Source organism: Thamnophis sirtalis, unplaced genomic scaffold (assembly GCF_051295495.1).
Source record: "Thamnophis sirtalis isolate CommonGarterSnake01/CBP01778 unplaced genomic scaffold, rThaSir2_p1.2 scaffold_15, whole genome shotgun sequence".
Taxonomy (NCBI): Eukaryota; Metazoa; Chordata; class Lepidosauria; order Squamata; family Natricidae; genus Thamnophis; species Thamnophis sirtalis.
This window is the reverse complement of record NW_028261395.1, coordinates 26,492,792-26,515,564: the sequence shown is the minus strand read 5'-3', so window position 1 is coordinate 26,515,564 and position 22,773 is coordinate 26,492,792. Positions and strand designations below refer to the sequence as shown.

Here is a 22,773-nt window from a genome sequence, read left to right as displayed (position 1 = left end):
CTATCTTATTAAATTGGAACTTTAAGGATAGCTCTGCCTTGGACTCTGATTTAATTCTGCATGATATTTGGAACACTGACACAACGACTATAAAAGGTTTTAGAAATAAAGATGCCATCAAGTGTCTGTGGAAAATTTTAATCATATAACTCACCAAAAACCAATCAGTGTTTTTGACTGATGGCCAAAATTGTATTTCTTTACAGACTTTGTTATTTCAGTTTCTGTGGTAAGGCTCTAAAAAACTTTTTTATGTGCATGTGTGAGTGAGTGAGTGAGTGAGTGTGTGTGTGTGTGTGCATCAACACCTTCTACCAATCTTATAAATTCATTTGTAAACACAAATCAGTTTGATAGACATTTCTGCGATATAAAACGATTGAGAAATTATCTAATGCTCTGAGTTGAGAAAGCAATCCAATAACACTGTGCATATCTATGTAAATCCTACTGAAATCAACTGAATTAAAATACAGAGTTATATTAATCTATGGTGCACATTTTCTAAGATTAAAACACACTGGTATAAAACGCGTGCATTTCTTGTTAATGGTTTTAAGAGATTCATGAATGGTGTCCTGAATATTGCAGGGCGTATACAGTCGTCATTTTGTGTAATCTTTCTTTGCCATTATTAAGTTCAATTTTTTGTTCTTTATAATTTGCATCTTCAAAACTCAGGGTATGCTAGAAAATATAGCAAATAATATTTTCTCATGCATGACTGTTGTATTCTGGGGAAAAAAGGCCATCCACTGACTTTCCCTCATCTTGGAGAAAAGTGGGTAAATCTTCTGTTTCTAAATGAAATCCTTCTAGCCCTCTTAAGGGTCCCTAAACTAATCAGGTTGCTGTCAGTATATTTTCTGGATATAATATCCTAATTTCTATTTCCTTTCAGATGTCAACAACTTGAAGGCACATCTTATTTACATAGCAGCAATAGCCATATGAATGAGATTGTCAGGTTTAAAAGAGTCTTTGCGGTTGATTTCATACTTCCAATTCCAGAAATACACAGTGTTAAAAATATTGAGCAATAGCAAAGTGTAGTAAAGGAACATACATACACAGAGTACATAAGAAAAACTTTATTGTATAGTAATTACACAATTTTATATGGAGGAGACTATTCCATAAAGCAGTCCCATGACAGAAGAGCATATCTGTCCCGCAGGCAACTTGGCTTCACTGAGAAGACCTGGAATATGGGCATTCAACTGGGTTTGGTGGGGTGGGCAGTTACCACCAGGAGTGGGATTCAGCTGGTTTGGACCGGTTCAGGTGAATGTTACATCTGGTTTGCCGAACCAGTAGTTGCAAGGACTGGCTGGCTCCGCCCGTCCCACCCCTCCCAGGAGTCTTCGCGTAGCCTATTTTAGATGCCAGGTAAGTGCAGGGCCCGCACAGAGGCCCTGGGAGGGTAAAAAATGTGCCTCACGGAAACTCCCCAATGAAGTGAGCCCTTTCCAGCCTCCAGAGGGCCTCCAGAGATCATGGGAGACCGTTTTGATCTTCCCAGAGGCTCGAGAAAAGCCTCCAAAGCCTGGGAAGGGCGAAAATGGGCCTCCAGAAGTCCAGAAACGGGCCCATTTCTGGCCTCTGGAGCCCAGGGGAGGACGATTTTGCCCTCCAGGAGGCTCAAAGAAAGCCTTCTAGCCTAGGGAGGGTGAAAATGCCCCCCCCTGTGGTGCAGGAGGCCAAGTAAGCCACACCCACCATAGCCATGCCCACCCAGTAACCAGGCAGAGACCCCATTGCTGTAATTTTTGAAGCCCACCCCTGGTTACCACTGGGGATAAATGATTTCTATTTGAAACAAACCATGCTTAATAGTTACCAGCATCCCTTTTTCTGCATCCTTGGTAGAGCTCTTCTGCTTAAAGAATGCTGTGGAAGAAATTTGTTGGTAGGATTCCATATCTCACTTAAGTATAGAACTTTCACATATGTCTTACATGTACCCAGAAAACGGGGTTCTCTCTTGAAGTCCTATAAACAGGATCTTTCAATAGAAGAAAATCTTTATTCAAGCAGAGTTTGAAGTGCACAATTGGGATATCATCTGTGATTAGGCTTGCAGCCAACCTGAACCAAACTCCCTAGCTCGACTTTTGTACATGTTTTTAAGCTGCATAGCTTGAGTGAAGAGCTATTTTTCTCCACTGATCCACTAGATGCGGCTGTACCAGCTCCAGCTCCACCTTGGGAACCACAAGGTTCTTTCAAGCATTGACAGTGCCATTAAATTACCATGTGATTAATGTTATATTTCAAGAACTGAGTATGCTATCAATAGCTGGGAAATCTTCATTCTTCCTCTCCTCACATATTTTAGTATTACTTGATACAAAAAATATACTATAGTAGAACCATGAATTTTAAGCTTTCATTTCATAATTTTATTAAAGGTTTTAATTACAACGATAAAAGATAAATATAAACTAAAAAGGAAAAGAAAAATAGAGAGAATAAAAGCAACAAGAAAACAAAACAGAAAAAAAAGGGAGGGAGGGACACAGTGGTGGGAGTCAACCAGTGTAACAACCGTTTCGCTGAGTGTGCACTTTGTGCATGCACAGTTCATTTCAAAACAGCTCTAAAACTTACCTTCTACTGCAGCCCCAGTGAGTAAAACAGCCGAGGGTGGCAATCCGCTCTGCCACGCTTATCAGCTGGGCTTCAAACAAAGGAAATAATGCAGGGGCGGATGGGCGGGGCCAACTGATCACCAAAAGTACTGGTTCTCGTGAACCAGTCCGAACCGGCTGAATCCTACTCCTGGAGGGAAACCTTAAGAAAGCAACTTCTCACTCTCATCATGACAAGTACAGGCAGTCTTTTGACTTATGATCACAGCTGGGACCAGAACTTCTATGGGAAAGCAAGGGCAACTGTCAAATGAGTCACAATCAATTTTACAACCTTTTTTGTCGCAGTTGTTAGCTGAATCACTGTAGTTGTTAAGTGAATCACATGGCTGTTAAGTAAATCTGCCTTCCCCTGCTGACTTTCCTTGTTAGCATCTGGCTGGGAAGGTCGCAAGTGATGATCAAGTGACCCCAGGACTCTGCAACTATCATGATTAAAGGCCAGTTAGCCAAGCACTCAAATTTGGATCATGTGACCCTGGGGATGCTACAACATCATAAATGCAAAGACCAGTCGTAAGTCACTCTTTTCAGTGCCATTGTAACTTTGAATGGTTGTACCTGTACAAACAATTTCACTATCTTTTCATCTCCTGTTAATGAACAAATATAAAACTCTTCATTCCATAACTCAGCTCTTTTAACTGCAGGCAAATGCAAAAAGTAAAAAGTCTTCTCCAATCCAGATGTCAACAAAAAGTCCCAACAGAGCCCTAAAACAATAATATTAGCAAATACAAAACTCATCATTCCCTATCTCAACTCTTAACTGTAAAACAAATCCACAATCCCATAAAGTGGTCCCAGTACTATAATGTGAACAAAGACTTAACTTTAACATGATAAAGAGGGATAATTTCTCCTTTAAAGAGAACAAGCTCACAAAAATCCCTTATTTTAAGTGAAAAGACAGTTAGAAAGCAAGCCAGAATAGTTAGATATCAGATTAGGATACAGAAAGAAACTGTAGGGGGAAAAACTAAAATGTAAATGTTAACATGTTGACTGTAAGCAAATCCAATGCACAATATTTTTCCAGTCTAGATGTCAGAAAATCCAAAGAACACAATCCAAAACAACATGTCCCATTTTAACTCTTTTAACAAACCAAGTTTGTTTTCTGTCTTTTGGGTTAAACAATCGCACTCTTTAATCCATTCAGATGAGTATTGATCCTTGTTTCAAATTTCTTCAAAGCTTTAAAAAGTCTTTTTGGTAAGTCCAGCAAAAAGAAATCATTCCAATTGCTCTCTGTAATTGACGTTTTTATTTCCTTCCTAATTTTTGAAGCCTCGTCCAATATTGTTTTTTATGTCTAATAACAAATTCTTGTTCACATTCTCAGTTAGTCTTTGTTGTATATCTTTTTCTGTAACAGCTTCTTCTGGGAACAGGCTGTTCTTAAGAAGACACAACATAGTTGACATTAATGATTCAAAGTCCCAGTGCTGTTCCTCACAAATCTTTGTGTACGCCATGTTAAATTGTTTGTCTCGTTATGTCTCCAATATCAAAAATATATTTTCTTTCCCATAAAATTGTACTTATTCTTCCAAATTAATTTCAGTCTTGATATTCAAAATCAACTATTCCAATATTTTCTGAGCCCTTAATCAATTTTAAAATGTATACAGCCAAAACTTTTGGTTTTTGCTGTTTACTTTAAATTCTCAAAAGTTATAAGATATATGGTAGCTTTACATTAAGAATGACACCAGAGGTGGGCTTCAAAAATTTTAGCAAGGGGTTCTCTGCCCGGTTTCCGCAAGCCTCCAGGAGGGCGAAAATGGCCTCCCCAGGCTCCAGAGGCCCTCTGGAGGCCGAAAACAGGCTCGTTTCCTGCCCTCCCTGAGCCTCCGCACATGTCCTGCACTTACCTGCATCCAAAATAGGCCATGTGGGGAGTGGCGGGGTGTCCAGGGTCAGCCAGGAGTGGGATTTGAGGGTTCTCCGAACTGCGCAGAATCTTAGCTAGAGGTTCTCCCAAACCCCTGCAAACCCCTAGCAGCCCCCCCTCCCCCAGATGGCAATCATCTGCCATTTTGAAGGTGTCTTGAAAGCATTGTTTAGCAATTTCCAAAAGCAAATGAAGTGTGAAATGAATGTCCTTTGGAAGGTTCCAATTGCAGCTGGAGCAACATGGCAAATTCCCTTAGCTCGTGGCTCTTTCACCACAGCAGTCCTCATGAGAAGCAGACAGAACACAGCTTGGGTGATCTTATGTCTTCACTTGGTCCAGAGAGAGAGAAAAAGGGCCTTCCAGTTTTTAGACACAATCATTGGTCTCCCACAATAACAATTCTGGTTACCTGGCCCAGAAGAAATGAACAGTGTTGGCACGGCCACAAAATATTATTCCAAGATATTGAGAGATAGTTATTACTGGAAAAACCATAGAAGTACCATATTAATCAAGAATTGAGTAGCATACATTCATGTTATTGAAAGATTTATCAATTCACCATATACAAATGTTACTATGCTCTTCTTTGTTTATTCATGATTTTGATTCTATTTTGTAACACTCGTGCAAGAGATAATTAGATGTAAACAATCTTTTAAGTAACAGAGATTTTTTTTTTTATTTCCCTCCCTCCTCTCTTGTCATGAATTCAGCTGACTTGCCTCTTTATAGAAATAATCATATATAATTTGCATCAACTTTAATGAGCACTTACGTCGCAGAACAGCTTTTCTTACAGAGTAATTCATACCTTTAAAAAATTCTGCACACAAAAATGAGCAAATTCAGGAGGGTGCATTGCAGCAGATTAGAACGACTCCAAAGTATATTTTAAGGCTTGATTTGCTCCCTTATGAGTCAACCATGACTTAAAAAAAAAAAAAAAACTTGAAGACAAATTCGTACCCTTGATTTCAACAGCTCTTATTGTAGGTAGTTTTATTATTAAACTCCATACTTCTAAAAATGTTCAAATTAAAAAGATATTCCATATAAGAATGAAAGACTCACCAAAATCTAAAGAAAATTTTAGAAAAGTTCCTGCTTTTATAATACCAGTGCTCAGCACTGAGTTTTTTTTCAAAAGGATCTCAATATCTAAAATCAATCTAAAAATTCAACATGTATATTTCCCTTAAATATGTATTGGTTGTTCCCAACTAGTAATGAATTTGGTGATAACCATAATTGTGATATTGAGCTTTTATTGAACGTTCTGACTGAATAGACCAGTGATGGCAAACCTTTTCAGCATCGAATGGCTAAACTGGAATGTGCGTGCATGTGTGCGCGCCAGAGCACAGAAAACCCAAAGGTCAGCTGACGGTGCGCATGCACGTGCTGGCCAGGTGGTGTTTGGCTTTACGGCATGTGCATGCGCAGTGGACAGCTGGTCATCGCATGCGTCGGAGCACCGAAAGCCTGAAGACCAGCTGGCTGGCACACACATGCCTGTTTTTGGGTTATTTTCAAGCTGTTTTGGGGCCATTTTCACGCTGTTTTTCATGCTGTTTTCAGACCATTTTTCAGGGCTTATTTGGGGCATTTTCAGGCAATTTTTGGGCTACTTTCAGGTCATTTTGGGGCTGTTTTTAGGCTGTTTTCTGGTGCTCTGGCTCCCATGAAGACCAGCTGGCACACCGGAAAACAGAAGAGTAACTGGCTACGGTGAGCGTGCCCACAGAGAGGGATCTGCATGCCACCTCTGGCACGCATGCCATAGGTTCGCCATCACAGGAATAGACAATTTCAAATTTCAGTTTTCCTTACCTAATAGAAAATAGAAACAGAATCATCTCAAAACTTGATAGTCTGCACTGCCCTGTCTCAGCCAATCGCAGTCATTCGTCATCTCTCTCTTTCCCATTGTCTGTTTCTCCCTCAATTCTCTGACCGAATTCTTTACCTGCCAATGTTCAATCTACACTGCACTTCCAAGGGGAAAAAAATGTGTGATTAGTTCTTTGCCTAAAGTTGCTTGAGTTTTTGTTCTCTCTCTCTCTCTCTCTCTCTCTCTCTCTCTCTCTCTCTCTCTCTCTCTCTCTCTCTCTCTCTCTCTCTCTTTTTAAACTGACAGATACTGTCATGTTGACAACATGAGAATGAGCATTGAGAGAATTGAACTTGTTATATTTAGTACTCAAAATGTACTCCTTTTAAGTACCTAGCAACCATATTTAAATTATATTCAAACCTCCAATTCTAGGAGATGCCATTATTTACTCTCTCTCTCTCTCTCTCTCTCTCTCTCTCTCTCTCTCTCTCTCTCTCTCTCTCTCTCTCTCTCTCTCTCTCTCTCTCTCTCTCTCTCTCTCTAGATGATAGATTAGATAGATGATAGATAGATGATAGATAGATAGCATGACGTGCGGTGAGGTTTATGGCTGGTGAGGCAAGCGGGCAAAAGCTGCCTCGCCGCCCCGGCGTTATTGTCGGACATAGAGGCGGGACGCCATGTCCGACATAGAAGCATCCCGCCTCTATGTCGGACATAGCGCTGGGGCGGCGGGGCGGCTTTTGCCTGCTTTCAAGAGGCAAAAGCCGCCCTGCAGCTAACTTTACTCCAGTCATGTAATGCGTTGATTGTGGTAAAACATTCAATTGCTGTTATTTTTACAATGGGTTAATGTTAACAGAAGTATCATCAGCTAAATAAGAAATGTGAGCTATATGTAGAAGAATCTATTCCAAAACACTTGAAGGAACTTCAACTGTTTCCTTAAATAAATTAACAAAAAATCATGTCTTCTTTGTGGGATATTGGAAAGATTCCTGACAGCAAGTTAATGTGTCTTAAAACTTCATGGCAACTTCCTCTCTTCCATATATCAAGTAGTGAAATAATCTTTTACTAATCATTTGCCTAGGGCTGAATAAGATGTATGAACATGTACTAAGGCAAAGGGGCTTCATTTTGTTATAAAGTATAAATCAAGGGACATATTGGTTTGGCTCAAACAACTAATCTATGATTTGTTTTTGGCTTAATCTATTGTATGAATACACCAATTGTGATCTATAAATCCATAGTTTAGAACTGATCATGATGTGTAAACAAGATATGTTACATTAGTATATTAGGCTAAGTAACTTCACATATTTTTTCCATTTTCTTTATTAAAGGGATAAAATACAAACTCACAGAAAATAACCAAGAACAGAACAAAACTAAACAGGACAAAATTGTTTGGGGGAGAGGGCATGATCTTAGCAAAACGTTTCAGAATCCAATCCTTAAACCTAAATCATAGTTTGGCAGTTGCCTGAAGAAATATCATCTGTTACTGAGATGGATTAGAACTAGTTAAACGCCAAGCCTTCCTTGAAAGGTAGGGAAACCAAGTTTCTTAAGCGTTTTCAAGCAAATATCATTTAAAGGTCTTACTTAACTCCAAGTGATCTTTTGCATATTGGGGAGGTAAGTAGGCTAAAAACAATTCAGCCTTTTATTTCCTATCAATTCTGGCACAAGGCGATGGTTTAAACCCCCCCCCCCCACACACACACACACACACCAATAGTGTGGAGGCTGAGGAAAATGAGAGCGGAGAATCGAGCTGCTCATTTTTCCGCAACCTGGCAGGGCAAAGGAAACGAAACAAGGCAGCCTCAGGTAACAGCCCTTTGGAGGCGTCGCTTCTCGGGCCGAGCCTAGGTGCGTATGTAACAAAGCCTGTGGTAACGTGGTTGCCACCGCAGTGCTGCTGCCTGGTAACTGGGTCCTGTCCCTTTAAGCCGCCGGGGGGTGGCAAAGAAATCCTTTCCACCCCAACCTCCGGCCGGTTCCTCCAGCGCGCCTGCGGGTCTCTGGGTTCTGGAGCCGTTGCCCTTTCTTTTACCTCCTTTCACGTGCTCACATCCATCCCATGCGGGCGGCGGAGGGGAAGGAGTCTCTGGTGGCTGCAGCAGCAGCAGCAGCAGAAGCGGCGGTGGCGGCTGGAGCGCAAATCCGGGCAGCCGGCTCTGGCTCTCCCTTCCCCGACCATGTCCCGTTGCTGCTGCCGCCACTTTTGGTGAATCCGGCTGGGCGACGGGGTTCTTGCCATTGCTGCTGCTGCTGCCGCCAGCACCATCACCACCACCAAGAGCTCGCCGTTCTGAGCCGCGCTCATGAGTATGGCAGGGCCTGGGGTGGCGGCATACACTTTAAAGTGCCAGCGTGCCTCCTGGCCATAAACCAAGACATGTTTCGCTTTATGGCGGGCCGAGGCGGCATGCAGTTTAAAGTGCCGGCGTGCCTTCCGGGCCGGCCATTCAGCGGGACCTGCTGAATGGCTGGAAGGCATGCCGGCACATTAAAGGGCATGCCGCCTGGGCCCACCATAGAGCGAAACATCTCCTGGTTTATGGTCAGGAGGCACACTGGCACTTTAAAATGCATGCCGCCGCCCCGGCCATACAGTGGGCTGTATAGCCAGGCCTGGGGCGGTGGCATGCACTTTAAAGTGCCAGCGTGCCTCCCGGCCGTAAACCAGGACATGTTTCGCTCTATGGCGGGCCAAGGTGGCATGGCTTTAAAAAATAAAAAAGTGCCAGCCCACGCGCCAGCAGAGGCGGGTAAAACACACACACACACACACACACACACACACAAATTACTTATAATAAAACAAATTACAATTACTTACAAATAATTTTGAATTCCTCCCCCTGCCCCCTCCCTCCGACCCACATATCTTTTCCAGCTGTGTCAGTCAGAGGATTTCAACTCTCCTCTTGTCCGCCATGATGAAAATGCAAAAAGAAAAAGGCAAGAGCTGGTCTAGCCAGGCTAGGATAGTTGCTGGGCTCGGGGAAGGCAAAAACAGGGGCATTTGCCTTCCCCCAGCCCTGCTGAAGCTTGCAGAGTGCTCCTGGGGGCTGGGTGAAAAAGGCCTGTTTTTCGCCCATTTTTTGCAAAAATGGGATGCGTGGGTGGTGCTTCAGGAAGCCAAAAATGGCTTTTGGGGTATAAGATGCACCAACATTTCCATGCTCTTTTGGGGGGGGGGAAGGTGCATCTTATACTCCAAAAATACGGTATGTATACATACTATATACTAAGAATATATATATATATTCTTCCTTTGATAAGCAGAGTATTTCTTAATCTTGGTTAGTTAAGTCTCCCTGGCTGGAGACTTTGGGAAGTTGAAGTGCACACATCTTAAATTTGCCAAGATTAAGAAACTCTGCTTTGGATCAATGTCTAATTATCAGACACACATAGCCTCTTATGATGCTAGAATTGGCTCTTTTTTCTTTCTGCATTTAACACATTAAAGGAGCATTAAAGGAGCTTTTAAGTCATCTACGCAGACAGAATGAGGTGACAGAATTTTGATCAAGTGATCAAGAGGGCCTGAGAACAGATCTTTCTGCAAATGGAGACGGCTACTACTTTTAATTAGATTTCTCTCCAGAAAGGAGAAATAAAAACCTAATGCATCACATTAAGGATTAGCTGGGATAAAATGCTACTCTCACAAATCATTCACAGTCATGCTTGTTTTCTGATCACAGACAAGCATTGTTACAGGAAAACACTTAAAAAACTGGGGGTTTATTCAACTGCTTACAATAGAGAATAATGCTCTGTAATCATTCACTCTCTTTGACCCCAGCTAATCTTACAGTATCTAGCCACACAGACACATCACTATGTCTACACAGAAATACGTTCGCAATGCCACCATCAAATACAATATGTACTGTAAAATGTGTTAATTTGTTCTTCTTCATGGTAAAGGCCTTGCCAAGGGACCATGCTAATCTTCTCTATATCATTCTCGTCTTAGCATATTTGCTGCCACCCAACCATGTAATGGATGCAACGCTTGACTGAACTGAATCTGCCTTCATTACTGGAGGACAAGCCTCCGCTCTGCCCCTTGGAGTGGGCTCACCTCGGTGTTGATCTTCAACAGGATCCATGACTAAGCAATGTTTTGGCTACAGGGCCTGGACCACACTGGAAAGCACCCATCATTTTTGCTGTTTTATTTAAATCCCTCAGAACAGTTAACAGCAATCTGTCAGGTCACAACAATAATAACAACAACCTACATTACTATTCCTCCCCATTCAGTATGATAAATGCTGGTGATATAAGCTGTCAACTCCCTCCCCCCCCAAAAAAAATTAGATTTCCAGACATCTTACAGATTTTACTGACAACATCCTGCATTTCAAAGACAGATGCACAGACAGAATTTTCAATATGCAAATATTTATCAAAGGAAAGGTAATTCCCTTTGCTGCAAGTACTGGAAACCTAGGAAAAAGCAAACCACTGTGTAATAGAATTAATATTCATGAAGAAATTTCTGAAGTAGTGCGCCAGGATATTTTAGTGAATTCTGCATTCTAAGAAGATACAAGGTGAAATGTTAAAGAAATTACAGTGGAAATGAATAACAAAAATTCATTCTTTAGGCAACTGCTTTAAAGCAGCAGGCTGAAAATTAAGGCTAAATGAGTAAAAGTTCAACTTTGTTTATGGTTTACATTGTTGGGAAAGCACACGTTTGCTCTGTATTTTATATAAAAAGTGGTATTCTAATTCAAATATTGAACCAAAGCTAGAAACCAGCAGCATACTTATTCTTTCTCTGTCTTTTAGTATGCAGAAATGATTGAACACCATTAGTAATTTCCAAAGTAACACAGCAGCTGAAAATACCAAGTTTCTAACATTTGTCATTTGCTTAATTATGAGAATATACTGGGAATTTTCTCAATATGTTAGTACACAATTATGCCAAGAGCCTAGTCAAACTGTACAATAGAGAGTGACTGGAAGGCATAATGAGAGATTAGATTAGATCAGATTAGATTACCAGATTAACAGAGTTGGGAGGTACCTTGTAGGTCATCTAGTCCAACCTTGCCAAAGCAGGAGATCCTACATCAGGGTGTCAAACTCAAAGCCCAAGGGCTAGATTTGGACCACAGGGTGGTTAGATCTGACCCGTGGGGCCACCAGGAAACAACAAAGGACCGGTTGGCCACCTCTGCCAGCAAAAATGTAGCTTGGGAGCAATGTCAGCAACCCAAATATTAAGGAGCAGAAGTGCCGCATCTTAAAAAACAATTCCTTCCCCTCTCCATTTTGCAAAACGGGGGAGCGGGAATGTGGCAAGCCTTGTTTCTTTCCGTGCCCCAAGGGAGCTGCATGTCCCGGGCGTGGGCTGGGCCAGGCCGGATGCTGGCATGGAAGGAGCGGCTTGGCATGCAGCCCTTTGTCCGGGCAACTGCCTCCTCAGCCCCAGGGTACCTGTGTGGCTTCGGGAGCGTGCACTGCTGACATAGCACATACTCGGCCTGGCCTTTGGGGAGGTCCTTGCTGGGGCCTTGGCGGGTTCTCGGCCAGCCGGTCTGCAGCTTCTTTTCCAGCACTGGTCCCAGCAGTCTGGAAGCAGGGGAACCAATGGATGCTCTCTTATGGACCCCTCCCTCCATCCCTTCCCAGGCTCTCCATTAGCTTTGTTTCCCCAAACGCAAGATTTTCCCTCTGGGGAGGAGGTTGTGGGGAAGCCCTTTCCTCTACAAATGTACCGCTCAACACTATACTTTTCTGCGCACACTTAAAAAAAATTAGAGGGAACATTGCTTGGGGGGACTGCACGTGGCCCTTCCGAGCTCCATTTTCGCTGGCAGAGGGATGTAGAAGGATTCCCCCAGCCCTGCCCAGGCCACCACAGGTGCCCCCAACATGAGTGATATTGAGTTGGCCACACCCACTCTGGCCATCCTAACCCTCCCCCCCCACAAGGTCAAACACAATCCTGATGAAATGGAGTTTGACACCCCTGCCTTACATCATTTCTGACAAATGGCAGTCCAATCTCTTCTTGAAAGCCTCCTGTGATGAAATTTCCACAAAGTTCAAAGGAAAGGTGTTCCATTTGTTGATTGTTCTCACTGTCAGAAATTTTCTCCTTATTTCTAGGTTGAATCTCTCCTTGTTCAGTTTCCATCCATTATTCCTTCACTGGCCTTCAGGTGCTTTGGAAAATAGCTTGACCCCCTCTCTGTGGCAGCCCCTCAAATATTGGAAGACTGCTATCATGTCTCCCCTAGTACTTCTCTTCACTAGACTAGCCATGCCCAGTTCCTGCAACCGTTCATTGTATGTTTTAGCCTCCAGTCCCTTAATCATCCTGGTTGCTCTTCTCTACACTTTTTGTTTGAAACCCCTGCCATAGACTGTCTGGGCAAATCCCTGCAGTTTTCTTGGCTAGATTTTTCAGAAGTGGTTCACCATTTCCTCCTTCCTAAGGCTGAGAGAAATCATATACCTGGCTTCATGCCTACAGCAAGACTAGAACTCACGATGGTCTCCTGGTTTCTGGCCTGATGCCTTAACTACTACTACACCAAAATGGCTCTCGTGGGAAATCTTAAAGCCATGTAAATACAGCATGAGATATTGGGCGGCATTTCAAATAGATGTGATCCTGTGAAAAGGTAGGAGGGTGGGTTTCTTTTTTAGACTGGTCTCCACATTTATTTCGTGGGGTATGTGACTGCAAAAGCTTCAGAAATAATGAGAGCGAAAGCTTATGAGATTTCTTAAAGTCCCCCAGCAAACTCTTGTTAGCTCTCTTTGTTCAGTCAGTGAGCTCTGACTTCAAAGCCTACCTGTCTTTTATTCCTCCTATAGTCTTTTGCTTCCTCGGCAGGATGTGACTAATCAATCACCTACAATGAGCAATCACCAGCTCTCCAGACACTCCAGCTGCAATCAAGAATTCTTGAGGAAGGAGCCTTTCCACCCCTCCTAATTCACCCCACATTCCCTTAGATTAGTCAGCCTCCTTGGTCATCTCCCTTTCTTCCTGGGGAATTCCAAAGGGAACCTGCCCCTTTCGATGAGCCAATGTTTAGGGCAGGGGTCGGCAACCTTAAACACTCAAAGAGTCACAAAGGTCCTAACCAGAAGCCCCCCATTCAATTCTGGAGCCAACCAGAAGTCGAGTTCCCCCACCATACAGTCTCCTCCTGGTGCACCGTGCTCCCCCCCCAACCAGAAGCTCCTCTCAAAATTGTAGCGCTGACTGGCGACAGGGAGCCATAGCAGAGAGATGAAAGAGCCACATGTGGCTCCACAGCCATGGGTTGCCGACCCTGGGTTTAGGGGCACCTTTCAGCCATTTTAATACTTCATGTGACTTTTGCCTACCCTTTGAGAAAATTTCGCACAGTAACATGCACGATTCTCATTGCACATAACTGCAAACCGTCTACCCACCCAAAGTGATAAATGTAGAAATAAAACCACTATGTTGCTCTGGCATCTAAATAAGCCCGCCTTGACTGTCTGTGGTACACGAAAGCTGGTACAAGAAGATGATAACAAGCAGGGGTGAAAAACAATAGACTTGACTGATTTAAGCTTGCTTTTTTTGCTGGCCACGTGGTACTTATTAGATCTGAGAAATGCTTATTAGGGAGACATCTGCTTGTTTTGTTAACCTCTAAGAGCATATGATGCTTGCTTGAGACCATGAATGTAAAGCTGTTGGGACTTGAGGGGGGGGGCACACCTGCTTTGAAGAAAAAATCCCAGGTGCCCTATTCTGCACAGGATAAAGATGCTCTTATCTCCAGCCTTGATGTGTGTTCATTGGGCGATAGCATACCAGGCACAATCCACTGGATCCTGGGATAACATGAGATAATACACTGAACTAAATCTCTCCTTGCCACTTATCCTCTTGAGTTAGACTTGTGATTATATCTGCTCTTCTAATAACTCCATTATAGTCTGCTGTTGCTAGAAAAAAATTATCTTGCCACTTGATTTTAGGCACTATCGGCAAATAGGCATACTGAAGTATTGTTTGGAAATATTTGAGTTTTTAACATTGATGCTCCAAACAGTGCTGTGAGTGATAACACAGAGGACAAAAGTCTAGGTTTCTTTCCCACAAGAACAGTGTTCATTATCATTAAGCACCGTTACATCTACCCTCAAGGATTGCTGCGGGAAAAATATTAAAGTGGGATGGATATTCCTTAATATATTTGATGGTTTTAAGGGGTTGAGTTGCTTGGGGATTTCCAACTATCAGATGTTTGCCTGAGGCTTCCAGGGCGTTCATGTAAGCTACCCTGAGTCATGAATAAGCAGATAGCCAGAGAAACTGAACTTATAAATTAATATCTGCAAAGCTGTTTCAGCATTATTTATTCATTTACTTATTAAATAAAAGGGATGCGGTGGTTCAGTGGCTAAGACTCTGAGCTTGTCGATCAGAAGGTTGGTAATTCAGCTGTTTGAATCCCTAGAGCCATGTAATGGAGTGAGCTCCCGTTACTTGTCCCAGCTTCTGCCAAACTAGCAGTTCAAAAGCATGTAAAAATACAAGTAGAAAAATAGGAACCACTTTTGGTGGGAAGGTTCTGTGGGCCTTCGGCATTTAGTAATGCCAGCCACATGACCACGGAGATGTCTTCGGACAGCGCTAACTCTTTGGCTTTGAAACGGAGATGAGCACTGCCCCCTAGAGTCGGGAACAACTAGCACATATGTGCAAGGGGAACCTTTACCTTTTTAGATTTATTTGCTGCCTATCTCATATCTAATAACTTTGGGCAGCTTACAGCATAAAAACATGAAAGCATGAAAACCATTACATAACATTGTCGCAAGTGGAAGACTCCAACTTGCAGATCATATACTCTGTATGGAGAACAATTGAATTCCCAAGATGACAATGAGATGGAACACACTCACCCCATGCCAAATGACTAAGAGGATGCCCTCAAAATACTTGACAAAAAATGTTAATAGACGACTTTATGCATCACGTGAGAAGACACTGGAGGACCCACCTGAAACCAAAAATATTGCAGATCCCTTGCTGCCCAAAATGCTACATAGCATAAGAGGATATAATGCTATGCTAAAATTAAAAACATTAAAATAAACAGCATATTGTTCCTTTATGTCTAGAAATATATGGGGAGACAGTCCACATGGGAGGAGTTTCTGCTCTGCCCTCTATTTCCACAGGATAGGAAAGGAATCCTTTAATATCAAGAGGACAAGTCTTACGAAAAGAGGGAGTTCAGCTTTGGCCAGAATCTATGTAATATCAGCCATGTTTCAACGTTAGGTAGTTCTGTGCTGAAGGATAATTCCTTTGTGCTTGTCTCTAAGGCTCAGTTTCCACTATGGAATCTTACCAAACTGAGCACAATGTACCTGTTTTGAGCAGGTATTAGGATCATCTAGCAGCCAGGCTACTATTTAAGAAAGTAGAATACTTCCAGGAATTTTGCCTCTTCCAAAAGCATGGAAAATCCTTGCTAATGATTGAAGAGCGTTCACAGAACACACTTGATGGCAGAGCTGGGGGTTTCACTCTAGAGCAGAGCGGAGCGGAACGGAACGGAACAGAACAGAACAGGTGGCCAAGTGTGATTAGATACCTAAGGAATTTATCTCCAGTGCATTAGCTTTCAGTGTACATGCAAAACAACAAAATCATTATCATTGTCATCATATCATCATCATTTAATACTCATTTAAGAGATTAACATAAATGTGCTCCAGTGACAAACTTATCTTTTGAAAAAAGCACTCTCACGAAACTTCATTTTAGCAGGAAGAAAACATGCATCAGCAGAGGAGTTCCTCTGAAACTTGGTGTCCCCTTGGGCAGTGGTGGGTTTAAAAATTTTTTGGAACCTCTTCTGTAGGTGTGGCCTGCTTTCCGGGTCCACTGGTGGAACCTCTTCTAACCGGTTCGGTAGAGTTGACGAAGCGGTTCTACTGAACCGGTACGAACCGGTAGAAACCCACCTCTGCCCTTGGGTTATCAGATGCATACATTTTCCCAGATTCTGGTGGGCTTCTAATTAGTCAGAGCCCAAGGTATGATATACTTTCCAAAATGCTGGCTCTGTTTGCTCTTTGGTTGTTCCACCCTGAAAAATTCCATCTCCATTATTACTGAAGAAAGACCCAAAGTTCTACCTGGCCTCTGTCAGTTCTTCCATCACTTCTACTCATCTTAATAACCCCATGAAGGAAATTCTTCTTGCTTACTCCCTAAATAGACAAGTTATATAACTAAGGTCTATAAGCATGTGTGCATTTATTGAAGCTAGTGTTCAAGTATCCATCTATGTTCCAAGGTCTCTATTATTAATCCTATCTATAAAGTAATGCCAAGCAGTAATCAATATAGAAGGCTCAACAGTACCTCTAAACAGTGGAGTACAAAGGCATAAATATTCTGTCTATTACAATAGGCCTATCTCAAAGATGAGTTCTGCATTTGGAAAGGTAACAAGCCATTTAGGACACAGAATAATAGACTTGGAAGGGACCTTGGAGGTCTTTTAGTCCAATCCCCTGCCCATGCCAGGAGATCCTATATCATTCTGGACAAAACTCAGATGGTATGACAAACTTGCCTTTCTGGTTTCCCTACTTCCACTCAAGTTGGGCTGTGTATTTGACCCAATGAACATGAAGGCAGTTAAAACATAGAATTATTTGCAATATTTCCTTGTACCTTCTGGATCCCATAAAGAAGCAAGTTTCATAATTCCCAATGAATGTAAATGATATGAAAATCATCCAAAGATACCAAAAACAGGTCATCTGCTCAAACATCTGCCCTTTAATAAACCAATCCAGACTTTTAGATATTTTTGAAAAAAACATAATATTTGTTTTATTTCAGTTTAATTGCAGTTGCTGTACCTTATGGAGGAAGATCAAGGAGCTACTAAGGCCTGTGATAGAATCATTCCAATAGATAGATGATAGGTGAGGGGTGAGGAAGAGGAAGAAGACGAGGAGGAGGGAGGAGGAGGAGGAGGAGGAGGAGGAGGAGGAGGAGGAGGAGGAAGAAGAAGAAGAAGAAGAAGAAGAAGAAGAAGAAGAAGAAGAAGAAGAAGAAGAAGAAGAAGAAGAAAAAAAAACAACTTCTAACCTGTCTAGACTACTCAGTGGGTGAAATTATCTTTGTCAGATAATCGAACGTGCCATTTCGAAAGAAATTGATTAATAGCGGCTCAATAATGTAGCCTTGTTTAATTCCTCTTACAGGAGAGACCAAATCAGAAAACAGTTTCCGGTCTTACAATATGATTAGTGCTTTCGTACATCGTGGAGATAAGATTAAGCAGCTATTAATCAAGTATCTCTCTGAATGTCTCTCATAATATATTTCTAGAGATATTATCAAAGTCCTCCTTAAAATGAATCCATTGAATGAATAACAGAATAAGAAGGAATCTTGGAGGTCTTCTAGTCCTAAAACTATATCATTTCAGACAAATGGTTGTCTAATTTCTTCTTAAAAACTCCAGTGTTGCAGCACCGAACAATTTTTGGAGGCAGGTTCTCCCATTTACTAATTGTCAGGATGCTTGTCTTTAGTTCTGGGTTGGTTCTGTCCTTGATTAGTTTCCATCCATTGCTTCTTGTCCTATCTTCAGGTGTTTTGGAGAATAGGGGTCCACCTATTTTCACCATGAATTTCATTTTGTTAGATAGGGCCCGGTGTACAATACTGTCAGGAAGGATCCTTCTATATCTTGAGCCTATCTTCTGGAGTGTTGGCTATTCCTGCCAACTTGGTGTTGTCTGCAAGTTCCCCTTCTGTCCCCTCATCTAAATCATTGATATTGAAGAGTACTGGGCCTAAGACAGAGCCTTGGTGTCATCCTTGTAAGCCATATTTTTCTCTGGAGCTTCAGGGTGGCCACATTTATTGCCTGGGAAACTGGGAGGGGAGATTTCAAGGAGTCAGTGGACAATTAGCCTTTCTCTGGGAGTCAAGGACACTCAGACTGCACCTGGATGGGAGGGACTGGGGGTTGTCTCCAGTTCAGACGATGAGATGATTGGGCCATGTGATGGTCTTGGGGGTGCAGGGGAATGGATCTTTGACTTTCTTTTGGGTGGGGGAAAACCCGGAACTCTCAGACTCAGGTTTTCCCAGATGTGCTAATATAACTTCTCTAATAAAATGGAACTTTGAGGAATTGTCAGCCTCAGAGTCTTCTTTTGTTGGGGTTGTTACTTGGAATGCTGACATTTGGAATACCCCATTGCATACTTTCTTCCCCCACCCCCCACCCCCATGTAGATGCAGTTCCATGAAGGATTATACGTTGAGTACAGTTGGTCAGCCAGTTACAAATATACTGTATCTGATAGTGATAATGTCTAACACACATTTTCTATCTATTAAGAAATTGTGGTCTACTTTTTCAAATGTCTTACTGAAGACTAAGTAAATTTTATCGGCAGCATTTCTCTGGTCCACTAATTTTGTCACTTTGTCAAAGAATGCATTAAGATTTGTCTGGCATGATCTGTTTTTGACCCACATCAAACCTATGTCAAACTCATGTTGGCTTCTGGTTATGACTTGATTAGCCTCTAGGTGTTCTCAGATTCATTGCTTGATTATCTTTTCCAGAATCGTCTGAGGTATTGATGTTAGATCTGTAGTTTCCTAGATCCTGTTTTTTTTCTTCCTTTTTTGAATATGGGAACTATGTTAGCCTCTTCCAGCCAACTGATAGTTGCCTGGTGCTCCACAATCTTTGAACAATATATGCAGTGGTTCTAAGATCACGTCTGCCAGTTCTTTCAGAACCTTGGGATGTAATGCATCTGGTCCTGGTGATTTGAACTTATCTAGAGTAAATAGATATTCTCTTATCATTTTCTTGCTTATTTTGACTTGTATTATTAATATGCATTTTACAATGGTGTTCATTTTTTAAAAAATAAATTGGACTATTTTTTTTCTTTTGTGTAAAGACAGATGCAAAAAATGAGTTAAGCGTTTCTACTTTCTCTTTACGGCCATTTTTTCCCATTAATGAACCAATCACTTCCTTGACTTTTTCCTTTTATACAGGTTGAAAGAAGCATTTTTGTTATTTTTTACTTTTTGTCGAACCTGAAGCTGAGATATATGTAGGCATGTTTTATTGTAGTCATTTACTTTTCTTTTTTCTAAACTTTCTCTAGGTATTCTTTTGTTGCAAGCCTTAGTTTATTTTCAGCCTTAGCTTTCCTGACTTCATCTTTGCAGGTTTGGGCTATTTGCTGATATTCTGCCTTACTTATGTGCCCTTTTTCCACTTTTTATATTTATCTTTTTTGGCTTTCAGTTTATCAGACAGTTCTTTCTGGAGGCATGCACCTGGTTTCTTTTGAGATCTCTTATTTTTCTTTTTCATTGGAATTGTGCTAGACTGGGCTTTTATAATCTCACTTTTGAAAGTTTCTGGGGTTGTTTTTCCCTTGATGATTCTCATCCATGGAATCCTTCTCAAGCTCTCTCTATGTTTATTGAAATCAGCTCTCTTGAAATCCAAAATTCTAGTTTGACTTTGTTCTATTGCTTGTGCTTGCATAATATTGAATTCCAATATTGCATGGTCATCCCACTTCACCCCCAAGGTTTCTATAAGTTCAATGCCTTTTATTATTTCATCTGTGTTGATGAGAATTAAATCCAGTATAGCTGACTGTCCTGCTGCAGCTCACATGGACACACACCATGGAGAATTCAAGGCATTTATTGAAACTTTCCAAGCCCTCCAAGTGTCTTCCCTAGAAAATCCCTAGTCCAGTGACAAGGCAACTCCACCCCCAAACAAGTTCCCAATTCTGGAATGACTCCAGCACAAATCCACAAAGCTGGAACAGTCCACAAGATAAGACAAAATAGAACCAAGGCAAGGTACAAAGTCCAAGGTCTATCATCCAGGGCCTTGAGAGCAGGGTTCAAGGCAAAGACAAGTTCAAAAGCCAAGTCCAAGAGTCAAGGCAGGATCCAGGCTCTAAAATCCACAGTCAGTGTCAGGAAGCTCAACTTTAAGATTGACAAATGTTAGGCACCAAAACGGAGACATTGTTCCCAGCGGCAACCACTGTGCTAAAGAGCTAGCGCCCACTGCAGCCCGTCAAGAGGGGTGAAGCTGTGAAACATGTCTTCTGCTAAACCACATTTTATGCTTCTTATGAAGTATGTAAGTTAGAACATTGACATTTACACTTTCAACAACTTGAACTTCCTAAAGATCTCCACCTCCATGACAAGTATTTCCCAGACCCAAGACACATTCACTCATGGATTCTCCAACTCAGCAACATTCATACTCCATTTCATAATCCCCAACCAGCCCATCATTGTATTTCAATATGAATGAAAAACTTCTCATTTCAAATATCATAGAAAAAGAGAGATAGGTCTTTCTCATCCTGACAACCTATAGCAGTTTAATACAATAGAGAACAATATTGGACAACAGATCCTACTATAGACCCTTGTGATACTCTAGACACAACTGTCATAATGTTCAAAGATACTTACCCAGTGTCACCTGTTGCGATTGACAGCTGGCTTAAATTAAACTATCTCAGAGCATAGATGGATGACTGTTGATCACCAAATACATTAAGTGCATGTCCTAAAGGGAACATATTGCAGCCTAGAAAACACCCATGAGTAGTATTAAAGGCTGCCTGAAGTACAATTTGATCATATAAGTGGTTTGATGGGAATTCACAGCAGGCATATAAGCTGTGTATGAAGGAAAATCAGAGGAGCAAGCTTATCATCAGAATAAGGGAGAGGAAATAGTAGCACAAGCATTTAAAGAAGCTTCACAGACTAAAATAAGTTTGGCAAATAATGGTAATTATCACAGGAACTAGTACAGATGGAATGCAGCTGTAGAATGCAGCGCACACAAAAGATAAACAATCCTGCAGGTATCTCAAGCAAGATATATTATAGCAAATGAAAAACTATATTTTTAAAAGGGGGGGGTTAATTTAATTCAATGTGTGCACTTTTTAAATCCATTAAATTGTTATTTTATGAAGAGCCCTGTTTAGTGCACCACCAAACACAACAAATGAGTGAATTCAGATGTCCTCTTATCTATTCAAAATACATTTTATTCTAATATTAACCCATTGCACAAATTTAGTAATAATAAAAACAGATTTATTGGTGTATATCTGGAACAAATAAATTTTATACTTTAATAAGGAGGCAAATTGGGCAACCAACTAATAGTCTCATGACTTAATTCAGGAAAACTAGTTTAGCACCAGGCGTTGAGCTAGATTTCAAAATCAGATCTGTACTTTCATGAGACATAGATAGTCCTTGACCTATGACCACAATTGAGCTCAAAATTTCTGTTGCTTAGTGATACAGTTGTTAAGTTAGTTTTGACCCATTTTATGTTCTTTTTTCCCACAGTGAATCGTTTCAGTTGTTAAACTAGTAACATGGTTGTTAAGTGGATCTGGCTTCCCCATTGACTTTGCTTGTCAGAAGGTCACAAAATGTGATTGCATGACCCCAGGATGCTGCAACCATCATAAATACGTGTCAGTTGCCAAATATCGAAATGTAGGTCATGTGACCGTGGGGATGCTACAATGGTCATGTGAAAAATGGTCACGTCACTTTTTTCAGCACTGTAGTAACTTTGAACAGTTACTAAACCAATAGTTGTAAGTCAAGTTGTAAGTCACTATACACTATCTGTATAGTGTAGTATAAAAATATACAAATTGATTAAAATACTAATTATAGTTGGAATTCTTGGAAGCAGTTACCAATTCTTTAGAAATGTTAGACTTGATACACTTAGTTTTTACAGCATTTATTTTATGTTGACATTCCATGACATTTATGTCCTTGGCCAGAAGCAAATATCTGGAGTAAACCCCTAACTGATTACATTGTGCTCCTTCTTTCAACATGTCTGGTACACCATACCCAGAACATGTCTGTTCCATGCATGGACTACCAACTTACTGTACTGCTCAGTGAAGTTTTATTTCAATACTCAAAAGATCTGCACACCATGGAATGTTAATCCAATTCAAAACCACATTGTGTCGGCTCCACAGGAATGCTGAGATAAGAACATACAACTTCAAAGGACACGTTCAGGTAAGGACCAACATTATTTCACACATTAACAGTGACATAAACATGAATGAGTGGGTGTATATCAACCATGTCCAACGAGCTTTAGCCAGATGAGAAAAATGAAACAGGAAGAAAAAAAAGAACATCAATGAGTACCGAATGGCATTCACTACTTGTTGATTGTGCCCCTGACTCAGTAGCAGTACAAGAATCTATCTTTTAAAGTGGTACCACTATT

At 41.3% G+C, this 22,773-nt stretch overlaps 1 protein-coding gene and 1 non-coding gene across 3 annotated transcripts in view; both read right to left on the bottom strand.

Annotated features, from left to right (window-relative positions):
- The window catches only part of CTNNA3 (catenin alpha 3), an 869,421-nt gene that overhangs the window by 744,027 nt on the left and 102,621 nt on the right, over positions 1–22,773 (bottom strand). The gene's annotated exons all lie outside the window — the stretch shown is intronic.
- Positions 10,308–10,413, bottom strand: LOC148042531 (U6 spliceosomal RNA). Its single transcript, XR_015695188.1, has one exon. It is a non-coding gene; the product is annotated as a U6 spliceosomal RNA (small nuclear RNA).